This window comes from Bubalus kerabau, chromosome 3 (assembly GCF_029407905.1).
Source record: "Bubalus kerabau isolate K-KA32 ecotype Philippines breed swamp buffalo chromosome 3, PCC_UOA_SB_1v2, whole genome shotgun sequence".
Taxonomy (NCBI): Eukaryota; Metazoa; Chordata; class Mammalia; order Artiodactyla; family Bovidae; genus Bubalus; species Bubalus kerabau.
In genome coordinates this window covers 177134307-177154576 of record NC_073626.1, presented here as the reverse complement: position 1 = coordinate 177154576, position 20270 = coordinate 177134307, and positions in this window count along the sequence as shown.

Here is a 20270-nt window from a genome sequence, read left to right as displayed (position 1 = left end):
CCAACTATATGATCTTGGGAAAGTCACTTTACTTTGGGCATTAGTTTCATCATTTGGAAAACAAGGACTGTGATTCACTTCCACTTAGAAATACAAAATATTTTTTTCCTATATATCTCACTTTGCTCAGCCTAGAAGCCTGTTAAGCCCCACCTCCACAGCCCTGACAACTTATTAACACAACAGGACTGGACATCTCACCCAGACTGGGAAAATCTGATTCTCTTCTTTGAGAATCCTCAGTTTAGGATGAGACTTAAAAAAAAAAAAGATCAATTAACTGAAAATCATCCTGGAAGATCTTGCAGCCCAGAGGTAGAAGCCACTGTTTTGGTGGGCTGTGGTGGGTCACAGAAGTCAGTCTACAGAGAGAGGGAAGAAGGTGGGCAAAGTAATACTGTGTCTCCTTATTATAACCATTCTTTCTACTTGAGCTGCTCATATGGATTTATATAGCACTTATGATTCTTTTCTATTGCACATGTCAGGAAACTCAATGCAGACTGTATTAAGGAAAAAAGAATTTGATGCTCATAAGAAAACTTTCCAGGTTAAGTTTAGTTTCAGTCGTGGCTTAATGGGGTCCCCAGTGATGTCACCAAGACCTGGTTTTTCTCATTCTCAATCTACATCTGATATATTGACTACAAACTAAGACTACAAATGTCCGAATTCAAGTTTAGAGGAAAAGAACTGCAAGAGTTCCTTCTCAGAACCCTCAGCGAAGTCCTAAATCTATCTCATTGCCTCTGATTGGGTCATATCACTGTGCCACTTACTGGGGTCAGGGGGATGTGCCACATGGATTGCGTTAACCCTGGATTCCAGGGCCCACCCCTGAGCTGTGGGTGCAGCCTCATACACGGATTGAGAGTGTAGAAGGGGGTGCCCCCAGAACCAAAGTTTGCCCCATTGCAGAAAGGAAGAGAAATACAACCAGCCAACCCTGAGGGCCTTCAGGAGAATTTGGAGGGTGAGATGGCTAATTAGGGACATACATACGCTACAACACTACACTGCTACAAAGGCACTCAGTAAATGCTGGTTTAAGTTGGTAGCTTTTTTAAACAGTTCACTTAGGCTGGACTCTCACTTCCACCCCCAGACCATCCCACAGCTTGGCCTTTTGAAACCAGTCTCCATCCTGCCTTTTGCACAAATCTTGCACTTGACGCACACTTATCTGGGACACCTTTCCCACACCCTAGACGTCCCCAAGCCTGAAGTCAAGTGTGGACTCAACACTCACCTCTTCCCCGAAACCTTCCCAGAAGCTTCCAGCCAATATGTGTGAGAGGGCTTCACTCTTTGATTGTAGTAAAATTTCATACAAAACACCTTCTTGAAATCCTGCTCACCAGGAGACAGAGCTTGCCAATGGGCTTCAGGCTGGTGCCGCTGAGGCTATCGGAATGCAAAACAACCCTAGGACGTGGGGAGACAGGGAGCGGTGACCTAGAGCAAGGCGGCCCTGGCAGTGCAGCCAGCTCCAGCAGTCTGGGTCCCACCAGGCCCGCAGAGGTGAGCGCTGGGGAACATGGCTGGGCTTTGGGGCATCTCTGGGGAGGCACTTCTGGGATGTTGTCTGGAGCTGCCAGGCCCAACCTAGGTCCATTTTCCCTTGAATTGTTCTTCTCCAACCCCTCTGCTTTGATCAAGGAATTGGTCTCCCCAGGGCTCAAGGGTTCAAAATTTAGTTTCCTCCTAGACTGTACTGGTGGAGAAGGCAATGGCACCCCACTCCAGTACTCTTGCCTAGAAAATCCTATGGATGGAGGAGCCTGGTGGGCTGCAGTCCATGGGGTCGCTAAGAGTCGGACACAACTGAGTGACTTCACTTTCACTTTTCACTTTCATACGTTGGAGAAGGAAATGGCAACCCACTCCAGTGTTGTTGCCTGGAGAATCCCAGGGACGGGGGAGCCTGGTGGGCTGCCGTCTCTGGGGTCTCACAGAGTCAGACACAACTGAAGCGACTTAGCAGCAGCAGCAGCAGCAGCAGACTGTACTGGGGAACAGTCCCCCAGCCCAAGCACCATGCCCTGCTCTGAATATCCAGATAGACTATTCCCCTGGCCCTGGCTTTGTGGCCCCCAACCCTAAGGCCAGTCCCAGAACATCCTGGGCTGTCCCCAGTCTACCCCTAGGGAAGAGGCCAGAGAGCAAGGACAGGGAGAACCTCATTTCACCTAAATCCTCCCCTTAGAATAGAGAACGGGTGAGCAGTGGGGTGAGGAGCTGCCCAGGTGACAAAATATATTATGTTAGCAACAGAGTTCATGATCTCATTTGGATGAAATCATTTACTTGAAAAATAAAAAAAGTGGCCCAAGACAGACCACTCCACTTTGCATCTCACTTTGCCACTTACTAGACAGGAGGCTTAAAACAACTTACCCAACTTCTCTGACTCCCAGTTTCCTCACCAATAAATAATGTGTAATCTTTACATTCTTTGGAACTCAGCATTTCCCTCTGTAAACTGGAAAATTTATTTATATGCTCATTTACTTCTAAGCTCAGCAAGATCAGGGATGGTGTTTCCCCAGTGTTCTGCTCTTAGTAGGACCTCAGTGGTGGTGGTTTAGTTGCTAAGTCATGTCCAACTCTTGTGACCCCATGGACTATAGCCCGCCAGGCTCCTCTGTCCATGGAATTCTCCAGGCAAGAATACTGGAGTGGGTGGCCATTTCCTTCTCCAAGGGATCTTCCTGACCCAGGGATCGAACCTGGGTCGTCTGTACTGCAGGCAGTCTCCTGTGTTGCAGGCAGATTCTTTACCAACTGAGCCACCAGAGAAGACCGATAAACGTTTGTCAAATAAGTGTGTGGACAAAAGATCTCTGTCAGCCTCTGCCACCTCAGCCCTCCTGGAGGAGAAACATACTTTCACCCTAGAGCAGGTGAGTGAGTCCAAGTATCAGAACCTGTGGAATCTCAGCCTCCCCTCCCCAGCCCTTCCTCCCCTGCCTCCATACTCATTCCAGAGGTCACTCCCTGCATCTCTCCACCCCCACCTTCTCTGAAAACTGGCACCGTTGCCCCTATTTTCCCTGAAGTGAGATTAAGTTTAGGTAGAATCATGGATCTAAAGAACCAACTCCTGGGGGAAGCTCCATGCTTGGGGCTCTGTCTCCTCTCTCTGGTCCAGGCTCAGGTCTGGGTTGGCTTCACCCTGGGCAGGCTGGCATCCAGCCACTGCAGGCTCTGCAATTCACTGTGTAGCCCACTGTCAGCAGAGAACCCTGGGCCCTGGTTGCCAGCTGCAGCCATCTGGATCCACTTCTCACTATACAACCTGGCTGTTCATTCTGGCACCAGAGCCCTTTCAGAACCCCAGCATGCTATCCCAGACCCCAGCTGCCTCCATCTCCCCTCCTACTTTGCTCAGTGTTTCCAGGACTCATTCCTCAGCTGATGGGGCCTGTGAGAGAGTAGGCAGAAGATTAGACTGGCAGGGGGTAAGGTTGAGGAAAGAATGGGACCCCTCTTCCTTTCTAAGGCAAAGTCATCACCCTCTAGAGAGGGTAGGAGAGTGACATCCCCTCCCCCTGTGGAGGAGGGCTGGGGATGGGGATGGAGCAGGGACATGCTGCCTCATACAGCAAAGAAAGTGACCCAAGATGTAATGAGTTCACGGTCACAGGTCCCTCCCGGTCTCAGTGCACAACAGATCTTTATCCCCATGTAGTTTATGCTTTGAGTGGATTGTCGCGCTTCTCTTGATAAGAGTGTAATTCATTTAAGGTTCTTTGATGTTTATTTTATTTCTCCCAAGTATATTCTTTATGAGAAAATCAATTCCAAGAAATCAGATCCATCACATTAACAAGTGCTAAGCAGCCAATCATTAGAGGAGAGAGCTTTAGACTAAGACCAGCAGAAAATGAGAACTCTGGCTGGTTGCTCTCTGAGGAGTGCTCTGAATTCACACCCAGGTTGGAGAGTCTTCGCTCCTGAAGTTCAGGTTCATTGTGGAGTCCAAGGACAAGGTTGAGAACTCTTCAGCCAGCAAGGCAGTGCATACAGCAGACAGAGGAGACTCTGAAATCTCAACCTGGAAAGGGTATATGCTCCCCAAAGGCCATGAACACGTTTGTGAACAACCTGCTTGTTCCATGACCCACTTCAAAATGAACATCAGTCATTCCCTATATGCTTGGGTAGTAGGGAGGGAAGAAACCAGAATGCCATCTCAGCTCTCCACTTGTCTGTGGATGAGGATGTAGGGCAGGAATTTCTGATCCATCAGAGACCTTTCTGGAGGCAGGGAAACTGGGAGGGAGAATAGGAAAGCAGGGAAGAGAGTGAGTCGCTGTGTCTGCCCCTTGCCACCACACCCTCCCCAGAGGCCATAAGAAGGCACAGGGGCCAGTGAGGACTGAAGTGTTCACTGTTGTGAAGAGTTGACTGCGATGCTCAAATAAAGCTCCTAAGGATGCTCCCCACCTGCCCACTCTGTCATTAATTCCATTGGGTAAAGCAGTATGTATACTGGAAATTTAATCAACATTTCTGATGATAATGTAGCTGAAAAAGAAATTGAAAGTGTCGAGGACTACATTAGGAGGAGTGATCAAGTGAGGCAGGGGGCCAAATGCCTGGCCTCCCAGTGAGCGATTTTACAAGCCTGAGACACTAGGTGAGTTTCTGTTTCCATAATTTGCAGGATCAAGAATCAGGGATGATGAGGCAAGAGGGGTAGAGTCAGTGTTGTTTCAGAGCCGGTTCAAACCAGCTCACAGAGCTGATGGTTAGATTTTCAGGAATTTTGTCACCCAGTGTTAAACACAGCTGCAATTAACAACTAAATGATACAGTGTTAAACAACCTGCAACTTAAAGGTAATAAACACTCAAATCATCAAATCCTAATTGCTCTATAATATTTTACTATTGGGTATGCTTTTGAAATTATTTACTCATTTGTATCTAAATGGGGGCAATGCTAAGTAATTGTGTATTGCTCTGAGTCTCTTTGCAATTTTGTGTTTAAGGACATGGCATTCCTAGTATGAACTGACCACGGTGAGAGTATGTACATTGCAGAGACTGGCACATATTACACATCAGGGTCAGATCAGAAGACAGAAATCACAAAAGTAATTTGAGCCGGGAAAGATTAATATAAAGAATTATTAACTAGTAAAAGATCATTGAATACTAAAAGGGGTAAAATAGAACTTTAAAGAATCAGAAATATAAAGTGTAGAGAGTAGCTACTACTATCTTCAGGGCTCAGGTAGTTGTTCACTCAGTCGTGTCTGACTCTTTGCGACTCCATGGACTACAGCGTGCCAGGCTTCCCTGTCCATCACCAATTCCTGGAGCTTGCTCAAACTCATGTCCATCGAGTCGGTGATGCCATCCAACCATCTCATCCTCTGTTGTCCCTTCTCCTGCCTTCAATCTTTCCCAGCATCAGGGTCTTTTCAAATGAGTCAGCTCTTCACATCAGGTGACCAAAGTATTGGAGTTTCAGCTTCAGCATCAGTCCTTCCAATGAATATTCAGGATTGATTTCCTTTAGAATGGACTGGTTGGATCTCCTTGCCGTCCAAGGGACTCTCAAGAGTCTTCTCCAACACCACGGTTCAAAAGCATCCGTTCTTCGGTGCTCAGCCTTCTTTATGGTCCAAATCTCATGTCCATACATGACTACTGGAAAAACCATAGGTTTGAGTATATGGACCTTTGTTGCCAAAGTAATGTTGCTGTTTTTAATATGCTGTCTAGGTTTTACAGGGCTCAGGAAGAGAGTTTAAAGAAGGAACTATCTTGGAAAAGGGCCACACTGTACCAGGCCAAGATTCAGACATTGCTGGAAACAATCTGACTATGGCCCAGCTGGTGAAGGAGAAGTTCACTGGGGCACGTGGGTCAGAAATGGTCCACAGTCAGTGGACCAAAGCTGCTGAACAGGAAGGTTAAGAGTCCTTCTCGCATCATGGTAGTCATGCCATAGTGAGACTAAAAGAAAACCAGCAACTGGAGGAGAAATCTCATCCTTTTTTTCTCCATCCTTCTTTATTTTTGTACTAAAATACACACTAAAATTTAACATGTTAACCTTTTTAACTGTACAGTTCAGTGGTATTAAATATACTCGTAATGTTGTACAAACATTACCAGCATCCAGCTCCGTAACTCTTTTCATTTTGTAAAGCTGAGACCAATTAAATATTAACTCCTCTTTCCCCACCTCTTCCCATTCTAGTTTCTGGCTCTATGATTTTGACTGTTGCAAGTATCTCATTTAAGTACAGCCATATTTCTATTTTTGTGGCTGACATTGCATTTAGCATAATGTCCTTAAAGTTCAGCCGTCTTGTAGCATATGTCATAGTCTGCTTCCTCTTTAAGGCAATACCGTTGTATGTAGATACCACATTTTGCCTATCTTTTCATTCGTTGATGGACACTTGAGTTGCTTCCATCTTTTGGCAATTGTCAATAATGCTGCTCTAAACATGAATGTGTAAATATCCCCTTGAGGCCCTGCTTGCAAATTCTGTTGGGTATATATCCAGAGACATACATACCATATGATCCTGCAATTGCTGGATCATGTGATAATGCTATTTTTAAGTTTCTGAAGAATCATCATATTGCTTTCTGTAGCAGCTGCTCCGTTTTACATTCCCATAAGATCCTGCTGCTGTCCGACTCTGTGAGACCCCAGAGACGGCAGCCCACCAGGCTCCCCCGTCCCTGGGATTCTCCAGGCAAGAACACTGGAGTGGGTTGCCATTTCCTTCTCCAATGCATGAAAGTGAAAAGTGAAAGTGAAGTCGCTCAGTCGTGTCCGACTCTATGCGACCCCATAGGAGCCTGGTAGGCTCCTCTGTCCATGGGATTCTCCAGGCAAGAGTACTGGAGTGGGGTGCCATTGCCTTTCTCCATACTCTGCTTTACTTATTAGCTCTAACATTTTTTGTGTGTGAAATTTTTAGGATTTTCTATATGTAAGATCATGTGATCTACAGCGATTATTTTACTTCTTCCTTTGCAATTGGGTGCTTTTTTCTTTTTCTTTTCTAACTGCTCTGGCTAGAACTTCCAGTCCCATGTTTAAAAGAAGTGGCTAAAGTAAGGTACGCTTGTCTTCTTCCTGATCCTAGAGTAAAAGCTTTCAGTCTCTCACTGCTGAGTGATATTTACTGTGGATTTTTCAAAAGTGGCTTTTATTATGTTGAGGTGGTTTCTTTGTGTTCATAGTTTGTCAGATTCTTTTTTTTTTTTTTTTTTAATGAGAGAAAGTGAAGTTGCTCAGTCATGTCCAACTCCTTGAGACTCCATGCACTGTAGCCAGCCAGGCTTCTCTGTCCATGGGATTCTCCAGGCAAGAATACTGGAATGGGTTGTCATTTCCTTCTCCAGTGGATCTTCCTGACCCAGGGATCGAACCTGGGTCTCCTGCATTGCAGGCAGACTCTTTACCATCTGAGCCACCAGGGAATCCCCAATTTTTGTTTTTTTTCATGAGAATGTGTTAAATGTTGTCAAATGCTTTTTCTACATCAGTTTAGATAATCATTTTTTCCTTCATTCTTTTAATGTGGTATACTTTAATCAATTTTCATATTCATTGCATTCCATGAATAAATCCCACTTGGTCATGGTTTATAAGCCTTTTAGTATGATTCTGAATTTGGTTTGTTAGTATTTTGTTGAGGATTTTTGCATCAATGTTCATTAGGGATGTTGGTCTGTTGTTTTCTCTTCTTGAAGGGTCTGTCTGGTTTGGGTATCAAGGTGCTACTGGCCTCACAGAATGATTTAGGAAGTGTTCCATCCTCTTCAGTTTTTTTTGAAAAGTTTGAGTAGATTGGTATAGTTTTCCTTTCAATGTTCAGTGGAAATCACCAGTGAAGTCCTATGGTGCAGGTCACTTCCTTTTAAGAATTTTTATTACTGTTTTAATAGTAAAATATTAAATAATGCACTGGTTATAGGCCTCTTTACATTTTCTATTTCTTCATTATTTATTCTTGGTAGGTTTTGTGCTTCTAGATATGTTTGTTTCATATAGATTATCCGATTTGTTGGCATAACCTGACTCACAGTACTGTCTTCTTACCTCTGAAGAACCAGTAATATAATGTCACCATTTCACTTTTTATTTTAGCAATTGGCATACTCTTTCTTCTTTCCTTAGCCTATCTAGCTGAAAGTTTGTCAACTGATCTTTTCAACAAGCCCACTTTTGCTCTCATTGATGTTCTCTACTCTTTTTCGAGTCTCTACTTCATTATCTCTAATCTTTATTGCTTCCTTCTGCTAGCTTTCGGTTTAGTTCATTCTTGCTTTGCTAGTTCCTTAAGTTGTGAAGTTAGGTTTCTGATTTGAGATCTTTCTTATTTTTTAATTCAGACATTCATAGCTATAAATGTCCCCCTCAGCCCTACTCTCACTACATCCTATAAGTTCTAGTGTGCTGGTTTTTCGTTTTCTTTCAACTCCAATTTCCCCTGTGATTTCTTCTTTGATCCACTGATTGTTTAAGAGTCCAGGGTTTAATTTCCACATATTTGTGAATGCTCCAGGTTTACTTATGTTACTGATTTCTAACTTCATCCAGTTGAGGTCAGAGAAGATGTTGTCTATGATATCTGTCTTTTTTACTCTATTAAGACGTAATCTGTGGCCTAATGTCTGGCCTGGAAGATGTCACGTGTGCACCTGAGAAGAATGCGTGTGTTGTTGTTGGTAAGATGCTCCGTGTGTGTTAGCTGGATCTCGTTGGTCTACTGTGTTCAGTCCTCTCTTTCTTCACTTACCTTCTGGTTGTTCTCTCCACTCTTGAGAGTGTGGTATTCAGTCTCCAGGTAGTACTGTAGAGCTGTTTCTCCCTTTAATTCTGTCAGTTTTTGTTTTGTATATTTCCATAGTCTGTCATTAATGCATAAATGTGTAAATGGCTATACATTCCTGCTGTATTGAACCTTTACTAATATATCTTTGCCTCTTGTTACCATCTTTGATTTAAGTCCATTTTGTCTAGAGATAGCCACCCTTACTCTCTTTTGATTACTCTTTGCGTGGAATTTCTTTTTTCCATCCTTTCTCTCACAATCCAGCCTCTTTTCTAGCCTTCAGTGTCTCCCCAGCACCCTCTACTGACAAGGTCTAGAATTGCACCATCTGGCAAAGGAGAAAGGTTTATGGGTCCAGCTTCAGTACCACATATGTGTGCTATGTGCTAAGTTGCTTCAGTCGTGTCCGACTCTTTGTCACCCTATGGACTGTAGCCCTCCAGGCTCCTCTTTGTTACCCATGGACTTAGCCTTCCAGGTTCTTCGGTCCATGGGATTCTCCAGACAAGACTACCAGAGGGGTTGCCATTCCCTCCTCCAGGGGTTCTTCCTGAACCAGGGATCAAACCTGTATCTCTTAAGTCTCCTGCATCAGCAGGTAGTTTCTCTACCACTAGCACCATCTGTTCAGTACCACAATGCAGGGCGAAAAAAGAGTGAAATTTGAGCTAAGAGGCAATAAACTGCCAATCGGCACAGTCCCCTAATTTTCACAGAATTAACAGAGCATCTTTAACAGGGCATTTTTCCTAAAGATTCTGAGTTTTGGAAGTGGGCAAAGTTCCAGGGCCTCATCTGATGCCAGAATCCACTCAATAAAAATAAAATGTTTATAGTAAAGAAAAATTAGCTCTCAGGTAGGCATTGTGTGTAATGTACACTGTAATGTATACTGTGTGTAGTGTATAATGTATATGTATAACATACACTGTTTTAATCCTCACAATAATCTGATGAGGTAGGTAGCATTTTTTTTTTTCCATTTTGCAAATGAGGAAACTGTGGATGAGAGACATAAAAGAGTTTGTCCTTAAAACACACAAGTGCTATCATTCCGATTCAGGTCCTTCTGAAAATACGACAGACGATATCTAATTACTACTTGCGCACCTCTAAGGATGGGGCGCTCATTGCCTCAGTGTAGCCCATACCATCTTTGGATGGCTCTGACTGTTGAAAATCTCTTCCTTCACTGAGGGCGTTTAGTCCCTCTTTCATGTGGCAAAGATATTTCTTTTGTCTGTATAGGGTTTTCCCTCCCTGCTTCCTTCAGCATTCTGCACCATGCTGCTGGAACCAAACTCAGGTATTCACTCTCCCTTCTACATTGTCATGCAAAAATGGATGCACTTCCCCAGTGACATCTCCCCTGGGCAGGGCCCCATTGCCTGCCTCTGCCTCTCCCAAATATCTAGCAAAGCAAGTCAGATTATGTCTATGAGTTTTGATTTTTCTATTCTATAATTCTGGGGGAAAACACATATATTTAATTGAGTTTCCATGGGGATTCCATAAAATAACATATGAGAAAGTGCCTTGCATAGTGTTTAACTTAATAAAGATTTAAAGAGACTAGGCCACTGATGCCCTTCCCTGGTGGCTCAGCTTCCAGAATCCGCTTGCAATGCGGGAGACCTGGGTTTGATTCCTGGATTGGGAAGATCCCCTGGAGAAGGGAAAGGCTACCCACTCCAGTATTCTTGCCTGGAGAATTCCATGGACAGAGGAGACTGGCAGGCTATAGTCCATAAGGTTGCATAAGATTTGGACACGACCTAGCGACTAACACTTTTTACACTTTGAGGTTACTGACATATGGAGGAAAACCTGAGGATTATTCCTAGTCCTACTGTGGCAGAGCAGGAACTAGAATCCAGGTTTTCAGATACTTATGCCTGCCCTCTTGTCACATTTTAGAGGCAAAAGCCAGCTTCTCTCCTCTTAAAACCAACAGTGGATCACATCACCTGAAAATGTCTGCTTGCTCTTTCTCACGTGTCAAAGATCCCTGAAAATTAACTAGGGCAATAATCACAGAGACAGCCATGGTGCCAGGATCAACCCCTTTCCCTCTGTCTTTTTTCCTCCTCTCCCACCCTCTCTCTGTGATGATTCCACATCCTACAATAATTGAGTGCATTTTTGGAGAGTTCCTAATGGCTGGTGGGGTCCCTCTGAGAACTATTGTGTATTCTCTATAATGACATTCATTAGTCCAGCTGACATCAGTACTGTTCTCAGGTTAATATGTTTAATGTAATGAGGCATTTATTTTCAGTTAGAAAACTCCTGAAGAAGCATGTTTTCTCCTGATGAATTCAGCTGATGAATAGATTAATGCTGGCCTTGAAATAGTTGATTAAGAAAATGAATCTAACCAACTTCTTCTTCATCAGATAGAGGCCGTGCTTAAATTAAGTCATGTTAAGCTGCCCACTTCTTAGAGAAAGAAACAGGAAAAATCCTCACTTGGCTCTGTGACTTGTTCTCCATTTGCCTCCTTGCTTCCCTCCACACTGTACCTCCCCAGCACTCCAAGATCCAAAGACATGAAGAGATCGAGGACAAGTGTGTGATGAGGGATTGCAATTGAGAAGCCTGAGTACCCAGAAGAGAAAAAGAAGCACTCATGTAGTGCAGAGGCCACAGAGATGAGTTCACATAGCCAGGAGTCAGATTGGCCAGCCTCTGTCGCTTAACAGTTTTCTAGGGTTTACTCTTAACCAGCCTCCTGTACCTGTGGGCACTCGTGGAGGTTTGTTGAATGAGTGAAGGAGATGCTCAACAGATGGTGGCTGTTACTGTTACTCACAGAATCACATGATCTCAAAAGGAAAAGATGTCGGATGTCCCAGACACATCTAGCCAGTGAATAGGCTGTGTGATAGGTTCATGATCCCTGGCTCTAGGGCCAAAGATGACCCAAGGGCCAATTTTCTTTGATGATGTAACCAGTAGCTTTTCCCACATCACTCTCTTGATGGGCACTTAGAGCTACTGCCAACTAAGAGATGCTAGACAGCATGCACTTTCTTTCTTCCCTGGAATGAGCTTCTAGGCCTTGCCATTTTAGTGCCGATCTCTGCTGAAAGTCAGAGAAAACAGAGGCACTTGTCACTCTTTTCACTCCAACCCTACCTGCTCATAATCAGAATTCCCTCTGAGGGCAAGTCCAGCCTTGAAAGGAAACAATGGAGTTGATAGTGAGGATGTCAGCAATGGATTGCACGCTTTACAGAAAGACAGGGGTGATGTCATACTTCATTCTACCACTTTACAACTGCGTTGGTTATCTACTGCTGCATAACAAATTGCCACAGACTTAGGGGCTTTAAACAATCCCCATTTATCACCTCTCAGTTTCTGAGGTCAAAAGGCTGGGCACAGCTGAGCCAAGTTTTCTGCTCAGAGTCTCACAAAACTAAAGTCAGTTTGCCCTCCAGACTTTGTTCTCATTTGTAGGCTCGACTAGAGAAGTACCTGTTCCCAAGTTCCTTTAGGTTATTGGAAAAATTAATTTCATTGTTGCTGTAAAATGCATGGCAACTTGCTTCTTTGAAACCAGCAATGAGTAAAAGGGACCTCTAATGCACCAATGTCTGACCTATATACCGCTTTAAAAGGGCTCACTTGGTCAGGCCTGGCCCATACAGTTAAACCTTCCATTTAATGAACTTAAAGTCATCTGATTATGGGCTTTTACTCCATCTGCAAAATCCCTTCACCTTTACTATATTCTATAGGTAAAGGAAGTTACACAACCTTTCACACACAAGGAGTAAGAATTATACAAGAGTATGGGTCACGGGGAGTCATCTTAGATTTCTGCCTGTTACACGACCTGGAAGGTAATGAGCAAGTCTCTTTACCACTGAGGTTTCATACCCTTAGTTATAAATGGCAACAACATTGCTGTATTTAGGATTGCTAAAATAATTAAATGGCATCACATATAAAAATAAGTAGCACAGAGAGCTCTCAGGAACACTGTGTAAAATTGAACTGAAAGATGGCAGAAGTGGCATCACTAGGAACATCTGGAATTTTGCCTTCTACGTTCCTCAAATCTATCCTCTCTAATTGATTCTGATCTGTTATCTGACTATCTTATTTCAAGCTGGATCTTAACTCTGGAATACTCTTCCCTTCCTGTCCCAAATATCCCCCACATTCCTGGTGGTTTATACTACTGGCTATATCTGTTGTATCAGTGTCCTGACATGCAACCTGTATGGGATCTTATGTAATAACCCCATCCTGGCTCCAGAGTACTTCTTTTTACCTAATTTATCCAGCACCTATTAAGTGAGTACCTCTGTCAGTTCTCTCTACCACTCTGGAAAACCGGCTTGATTATTTATTCCCCCATTCTTCAAATGGAGACATCATAGCTACAGGGGGGCAATTAGCTTTGGTATATTTGTTTCTGCATTACCTCTGATCTAGAGAGGATATGGCCTGAGACTCACAGCGGGAAGGTTCTCATTCATCAGACCCCCGGCTGTCACTTAGAGAGTCCTGCATTACCTCTGACTTAGAGTGGATGTGGCCTCAGACTCGCAGCAGGAAGGATCACGTTCATCAGACCCCCGGCTATCACTTAGGGGGTCCTGCATTACCTCTGACCTAGAGTGGATGTGGCCTCAGATTCGCAGCAGGAAGGATCACGTTCATCAGACCCCTGGCTGTCACTTAGAGGGTCCTGCGGATCTTTGTGCTACCGTCCTGTCTCCCAGTGTGCCTTCCACCTGTGGTTTCCCAGACTGGGGGGAACAACAGGATAGGGCACTGAGAGAGGTGGCAGAAAGACTGATTCTGCAGGGAGGGAGGCATTTACAAGGACAGCTGTGTCCTCTTCCTCTTGAATTCAAATACACTGGGGTTGGGCCCGCACCTGGGTCTTCAGCACCTTGGACAGGAATCACGCTGCCCTCGGCTCTTCGCTCACTTTGGGTATCGGGTTTCATGACTCAAGGACTAGTAAACTCATACAGGAAAGAAACTTCAAAGATCCTTTTGTTTAGCAATCCCTCTCCACCTTTACAGGTTAAGAAACCCCAGGAGAGTTAAGTGAGAAGTGACCAGAAGGGAATCTGCTGTGACCCTGCATCACTTCTCTTCTCCGGGCTGCCACTCTAAGCAGCCTCGTTTAATTCTGCAAGGCCTAGTTTGAGGGGAAACATGTGGCAATAGCTATGAACTTCACGGCCCAAAATGTGACCCCAATAGGGAGGACAGCCAAATGGGTCATGAGTCTGATGACCTCCTAATATATTATTGCCTTCTCGGCATTTTACCCTTGTGCCCTAACGTGTGTGCTGAGTCGCTCAGTCATGTCCGACTCTGTGACCCTGTGGCCGATAACCCACCAGGTTCCTCTGGCCATGGAATTTTCCAGGCAAGAATACCAGAGTGGGGTGCCGTCTCCTACTCTAGGGGATTTTCCCGACCCAGGAACTGAACCCACGTCTCCTGCATCTCCTACATCAGCTGGCAGATAATTTACCACTGTGCCACTTGGGAAGCCCTCTGTTCTAGTAACAGCAATTTAATAAAAGACAAATCCATGTGTGGTTATTTCATAAACACCAATCTAATGAAAGAGATTTTATTAAGAGTTTCTATATCAAGGGCTTCATGAAACACTGGAAAGTCGTCCAAGTAAAGGAAGCAGCTCCTGGGTTCAGAGAACGTTTCAAATGGAAAGGCTTTCACAGTTATCCCATTCTGCTTCTTTCATTCATCAGATGAGTGTTATATTTGTTCAATCTGCTGCTTATTTTTCCTCTTTTTTTGCATTCTCTTGAGCTAATTTATCACTGATTATTCCATTTAATCTCATCCATTAATTTGTTTTATATATATATATATATATATATATAAAACTTCCCTGGTGGCTCAGATGGTAAAGTGTCTGTCTACAATGCAGGAGACCCGAGTTCGATCCCTGGGTCAGGAAGATCCCCTGGAGAAGGAAATGGCAATCCACTCCAGTACTATTGCCTGGAAAATCCCATGGACAGAGGAGCCTGGTAGACTACAATCTGTGGGGTCGCAAAGACTCGGATACAACTGACCGACTTCACTTCACTTCACTATATATATATACTATATAAAATACATATGCTATATTTTCCATGGTTTCATTAGGATTTTCAATATATATCTTTAATTAGTCTGCCTTCAAATAATAGTATACTTCTTCATGTGTAGTATAAGGAACTTAAACATTTTGTTTTAAGCCCTCCCGATCCTTTGTCTTATTATCATCAGACATTTTTACATAATCTATAAATATTTTTTTTGCTTTAAACAGTCACTTAACTTTTTAAAAGCAACTAAAAATAAGAAAAATGTTGCATTTTCTTTTATATTTACCTCTTACATTGTGAGTACTCTTTATCTGTTTGATATCAGATTTTTTCTGTTTGAAGAACTTCCCTTAACTTCCATTTCTTTTCGGATAGATCTACTGGCAATGAAATTCTTCAATTTTTGTTCATCTGAGAGTTTTTTTTATTTCTCCTTCAGTTTTGAAATATATTTCTTCTGGCATAGAATGCTAGATTGCCAGGGTTTTTTGTGTGCTTGCTTGTTTGTTTGTTTTGCTGGGGCGGGGGCAGCGTTGCCCTTCAGTTCAGTTCAGTTCAGTCACTCAGTCGTGTCCGATTCTTTGCAACCCCATGAATCACAGCACACCAGGCCTCCCTGTCCATCACCAACTCCCGGGGTTCACTCAAAATCATGTCCATCCAGTCAGTGATGCCATCCAGCCATCTCATACTCTGTCATCCCCTTCTCCTCCTGCCCCCAATCCCTCCCAGCATCAGAGTTTTTTCCAATGAGTCAACTCTTCTCATCCAGTGGACCAAGTATTGGAGTTTCAGCTTTAGCATCATTCCTTCCAAAGAACACCCAGGGCTGAACTCCTTTAGGATGGACTGGTTGGATCTCTTTGCAGTCCAAGGGACTCTCAAGAGTCTTCTCCAACACCACAGTTCAAAATCATCAACTCTTTAGCGCTCAGCTTTCTTCACAGTCCAACTCTCACATCCATACATGACCACTGGAAAAACCATAGCCTTGACTAGATGGACCTTTGTTGGCAAAGTAATGTCTCTGCTTTTTAATATGCTATCTAGGTTGGTTGTAACTTTCCTTCCAAGGAGTAAGCGTCTTTTAATTTCATGGCTGCAGTCACCATCTGCAGTGATTTTGGAGCCCAAAAAAATAGTCTGACACTGTTTCCACTGTTTCCCCATCTATTTGCCAGGAAGTGATGGGACCAGATGCCATGATCTTAGTTTTCTGAATGTTGAGCTTTAAGCCAACTTTTTCACTCTCCTCTTTCACCTTCATCAAGAGGCTTTTTAGTTCTTCTTCACTTTCTGCCATAAGGGTGGTGTCATCTGCATATCTGAGGTTATTGATATTTCTCCCAGCAATCTTGGTTCCAGCTTGTGCTTCTTCCAGCCCAGCGTTTCTCATGATGTACTCTGCATAGAAGTTAAATAAGTAGGGTGACAATATACAGCCTTGACATACTCCCTTTCCTATTTAGAACCAGTCTGTTGTTCCATGTCCAGTTCTAACTGTTGCTTCCTGACCTGCATATAGGTTTCTGAAGAGGCAGGTCAGGTGGTCTGGTATTGCTATCTGTTTCAGAATTTTCCATCGTTTATTGTGATCCACACAGTCAAAGGCTTTGGCATAGTCATAAAGCAGAAATAGATGTTTTTCTGGAACTCTCTTGCTTTTTTGATGATCCAGTGGATGTTGGCAATTTGATCTCTGGTTCCTCTGCCTTTTCTAAATCCAGCTTGAACATCTGGAAGTTCATGGTTCACATATTGCTGAAGCCTGGCTTGGAGAATTTTGAGCATTACTTTACTAGCATGTGAGATGAGTGCAATTGTGCGGTAGTTTGAGCATTCTTTGGCATTGCCTTTCTTTGGGATTGGAATGAAAACTGACCTTTTCCAGTCCTGCAGCCACTGCTGAGTTTTCCAAATGTGCTGGCATATTGAGTGCAGCACTTTCACAGCATCATCTTTTAGGATTTGAAATAGCTCAACTGAAATTCCGTCACCTCCACTAGCTTTGATCATAGTGATGCTTTCTAAGGCCCACTTGACTTCACATTCCAGGATGTCTGGCTCTAGGTGAGTGATCACACCATCGTGACTATCTGGGTCGTGAAGATCTTTTTTGTACAGTTCTTCTGTGTATTTTTGCCACCTCTTCTTGATATCTTCTGCTTCTGTTAGGTCCATACCATTTCTGTCCTTTATCGAGCCCATCTTTGCATGAAATGTCCCCTTGGTATCTCTAATTTTCTTGAAGAGATCTCTAGTCTTTCCCATTCTGTTGTTTTCCTCTATTTCTTTGCATTGATTGCTGAGGAAGGCAAGGCTTTCTTATCTCTCCTTGCTATTCTTTGGAACTCTGCATTCAGATGCTTATATCTTTCCTTTTCTCCTTTGCTTTTCGCTTCTCTTCTTTCCACAGCTATTTGTAAGGCTTCCTCAGACAGCCATTTTGCTTTTTTGCATTTCTTTTTCTTGGGGATGGTCTTGATCCCTGTCTCCTGTACAATATCACAAACCTCCATCCATAGTTCATCAGGCACTCTGTCTATCAGATCTAGTCTCTTAAATCTATTTCTCACTTCCACTGTATAATCATAAGGGATTTGATTTAGGTCATACCTGAACGGTCTAGTGGTTTTTCCCACTTTCTTTAAGTCTGAATTTGTCAATAAGCTGACTGAGCCACAGTCAGCTCCCAGTCTTGTTTTTGCTGACTGCATAGAGCTTCTCCATCTTTGGCTGCAAAGAATATAATCAATCTGATTTCGGTGTTGACCATCTGGTGATGTCCATGTGTAGAGTCTTCTCTTGTGTTGTTGGAAGAGGGTGTTTGCTATGACCAGTGTGTTCTCTTGGCAAAACTCTATTAGTCTTTGCCCTGCTTCATTCCGTATTCCAAGGCCAAATTTGCCTGTTACTCCAGGTGTTTCTTGATTTCCTACTTTGGCATTCCAGTCCCCTATAATGAAAAGGACATCTGTTTTGGGTGTTAGTTCTAAACGGTCTTGTTGAACCATTTAACTTCAGCTTCTTCAGCATTACTGGTTGGGGCATAGACTTGGATTACTGTGATATTGAATGGTTTGCCTTGGAAATGAACAGAGATCGTTCTGTCACTTTTGAGATTACATCCAAGTACTGCATTTTGGACTCTTTTGTTGACCATGATGGCTACTCCATTTATTTTGAGGGATTCCTGCCTGCAGTAGTAGATATAATGGTCATCTGAGTTAAATTCACCCATTCCAGTCCATTTTAGTTCGCTGATTCCTAGAATGTCGACGTTCACTCTTGCCATCTCCTGTTTGACCGCTTCCAATTTGCCTTGATTCGCAGACCTCACATTCCAGGTTCCTGTGCAATATTTCTCTTTACAGTATCGGACCTTGCTTCTATCACCAGTCCCATCCACAACTGAGTGTTGTTTTTGCTTTGGCTCCATCCCTTCATTCTTTCTGGAGTTATTTCTCCACTGATCTCCAGTAGCATATTGGGCACCTACCGACCTGGGGAGTTCCTCTTTCAGTATCCTATCATTTTGCCTTTTCATGCTGTTCATGGGGTTCTCAAGGCAATACTGAAGTGATTGGCCATTCCCTTCTCCAGTGGACCACATGCCCTTACAGTACTTCAAAAATATTACTCCATTATCTTCAGATTTTCGTGAGTTTTAATTAGAAGTCTGCAGTAGTTCTTTTGTCTGTTTCTCTCTGCATTTGTTTTCTTTTCCTGTCTGCCTTCAAGATATTCTCATTGTTGTGTTTCTCCAGCCATTTGAGTAAATGTGCCTAAGTGTGTGTGTGTGTGGGTGGGTGGCATTTATTCAGTTTGATGCTCTGTGAGTTTCTTGGATATGTGGGGCTTTTGTCTCCCATGAGTTTGGGGAAATTCTTCATGATTTTTTTTTCAAATCCTTTTTCTTATTCATTCTCTCTCTCTTTTCCTCCTGCAGTTCCAGTTTCATATCTATTAAGCTGTTTGATATTGTCCCACACTCTTCTTCTACTCTTTTTTTTCTCACTCTTTTCCTCTTTCCTCCTTGTTTTTTAATTAGGTAATTTCTACTGACCTGTCTTCATGCTTCCTGTTGTTTTCCATAGGTCATCCAAGTCTTCAGAAGAGTCTATGGCAGGCACTCTTTGTTACTGTATTTTTCATTTCAATGACTTCTGTTTGATTTTTTCTTATAATTTCTGCATAAATTACCTGTCTGATCTTGCATGTTGTCCTTATTATGATTAATATGTTTGTTAATCATAGCTATCTTAAATTTCCTGTCAGAGTCATGTCTGAATCTGGTTCTGGTTACTTTGCATCTTACTCACCTCATAATTTTTTGGTTGAAAAACTAAGCTTCTTGGATTAGACAGAAGAGACTGAGGAAATTATTTTCATGCCTGGAAATGAGCAGTTTTCCTTCTGCTAGTATCTTTAGTGATGAGATTGGAGTTATTCTACTGAGGAGTTTGACTGGGTTTGAGATTTGTTGTTGTTATGGTTACCCTCAGTGTACCGCCGACTTCACATTCCTGGGGTGAAGCTTTTAGGGTAGAGAATGGCTTTTCAGAGTCTGTTCTGTTTGACACTGTGCTGTAGGCCTTCTCTCTGCCCTGGGCCTCAGAGAGCATCTCTTTAACACTCTTCTCCTCTCTTGTTCCTTTCCCACCATTCCTTCCGGTCTTACCAGTTACACAAAGTTGGTTATCTGGCAGCAGAGGAACTAGGGGTGTGTATTCTATTGTTCTGATTAAGCCTTAGTCCTAGGCCCTGTTCCCTCGCTTCTCAGGAGGAGGCTTTCTTAGTTCTCCTGCCCCTTCCCCTTAAGGGCAGCTGTTCTTGTCCTGCTTTCCACTTAGATTAAGATTTTTGTTTCATAGGAAAGACAGGGGAGAAAGGTCTGGGCAGAATTTGGGGCAGCTCCTGCTTGTCTGAGCCACAATGGACATTTGCTTAGGACTCTTCCTGACCCATTCAGTGAGTATCCTCTGGGTTCCAGAGAGAACTAGCAAGTTGGTGCAGACTCCCCAGATTCTGAGGCTTCGCACTGTCCAGTCAGCCTCACTCATCCTTTTCCAACTCCTTGATTATTCTAGCTCAAGTCTTTCTGCCTGTATCTGGTAGCACCTACCACAGGTAAGGTGTTGCTGCCATCTCCTTTCTCACCGCAACATTTGTGTTTTCCAGGTTGGGTCCATTTGTCTGCTCCTTGACCTCAGCTCTTCGGTAGGTTCAAAAACACATTCATGAATTCAAAGTTAACCTGACTCTCTTCCATTTTAAGAGTGTGCACATCCTTTCGGGTTGAGAAAATTTGTAACTTCAAATGCAGAGCCACCTTCTTATATCATTTGTTTCATTTATACCAC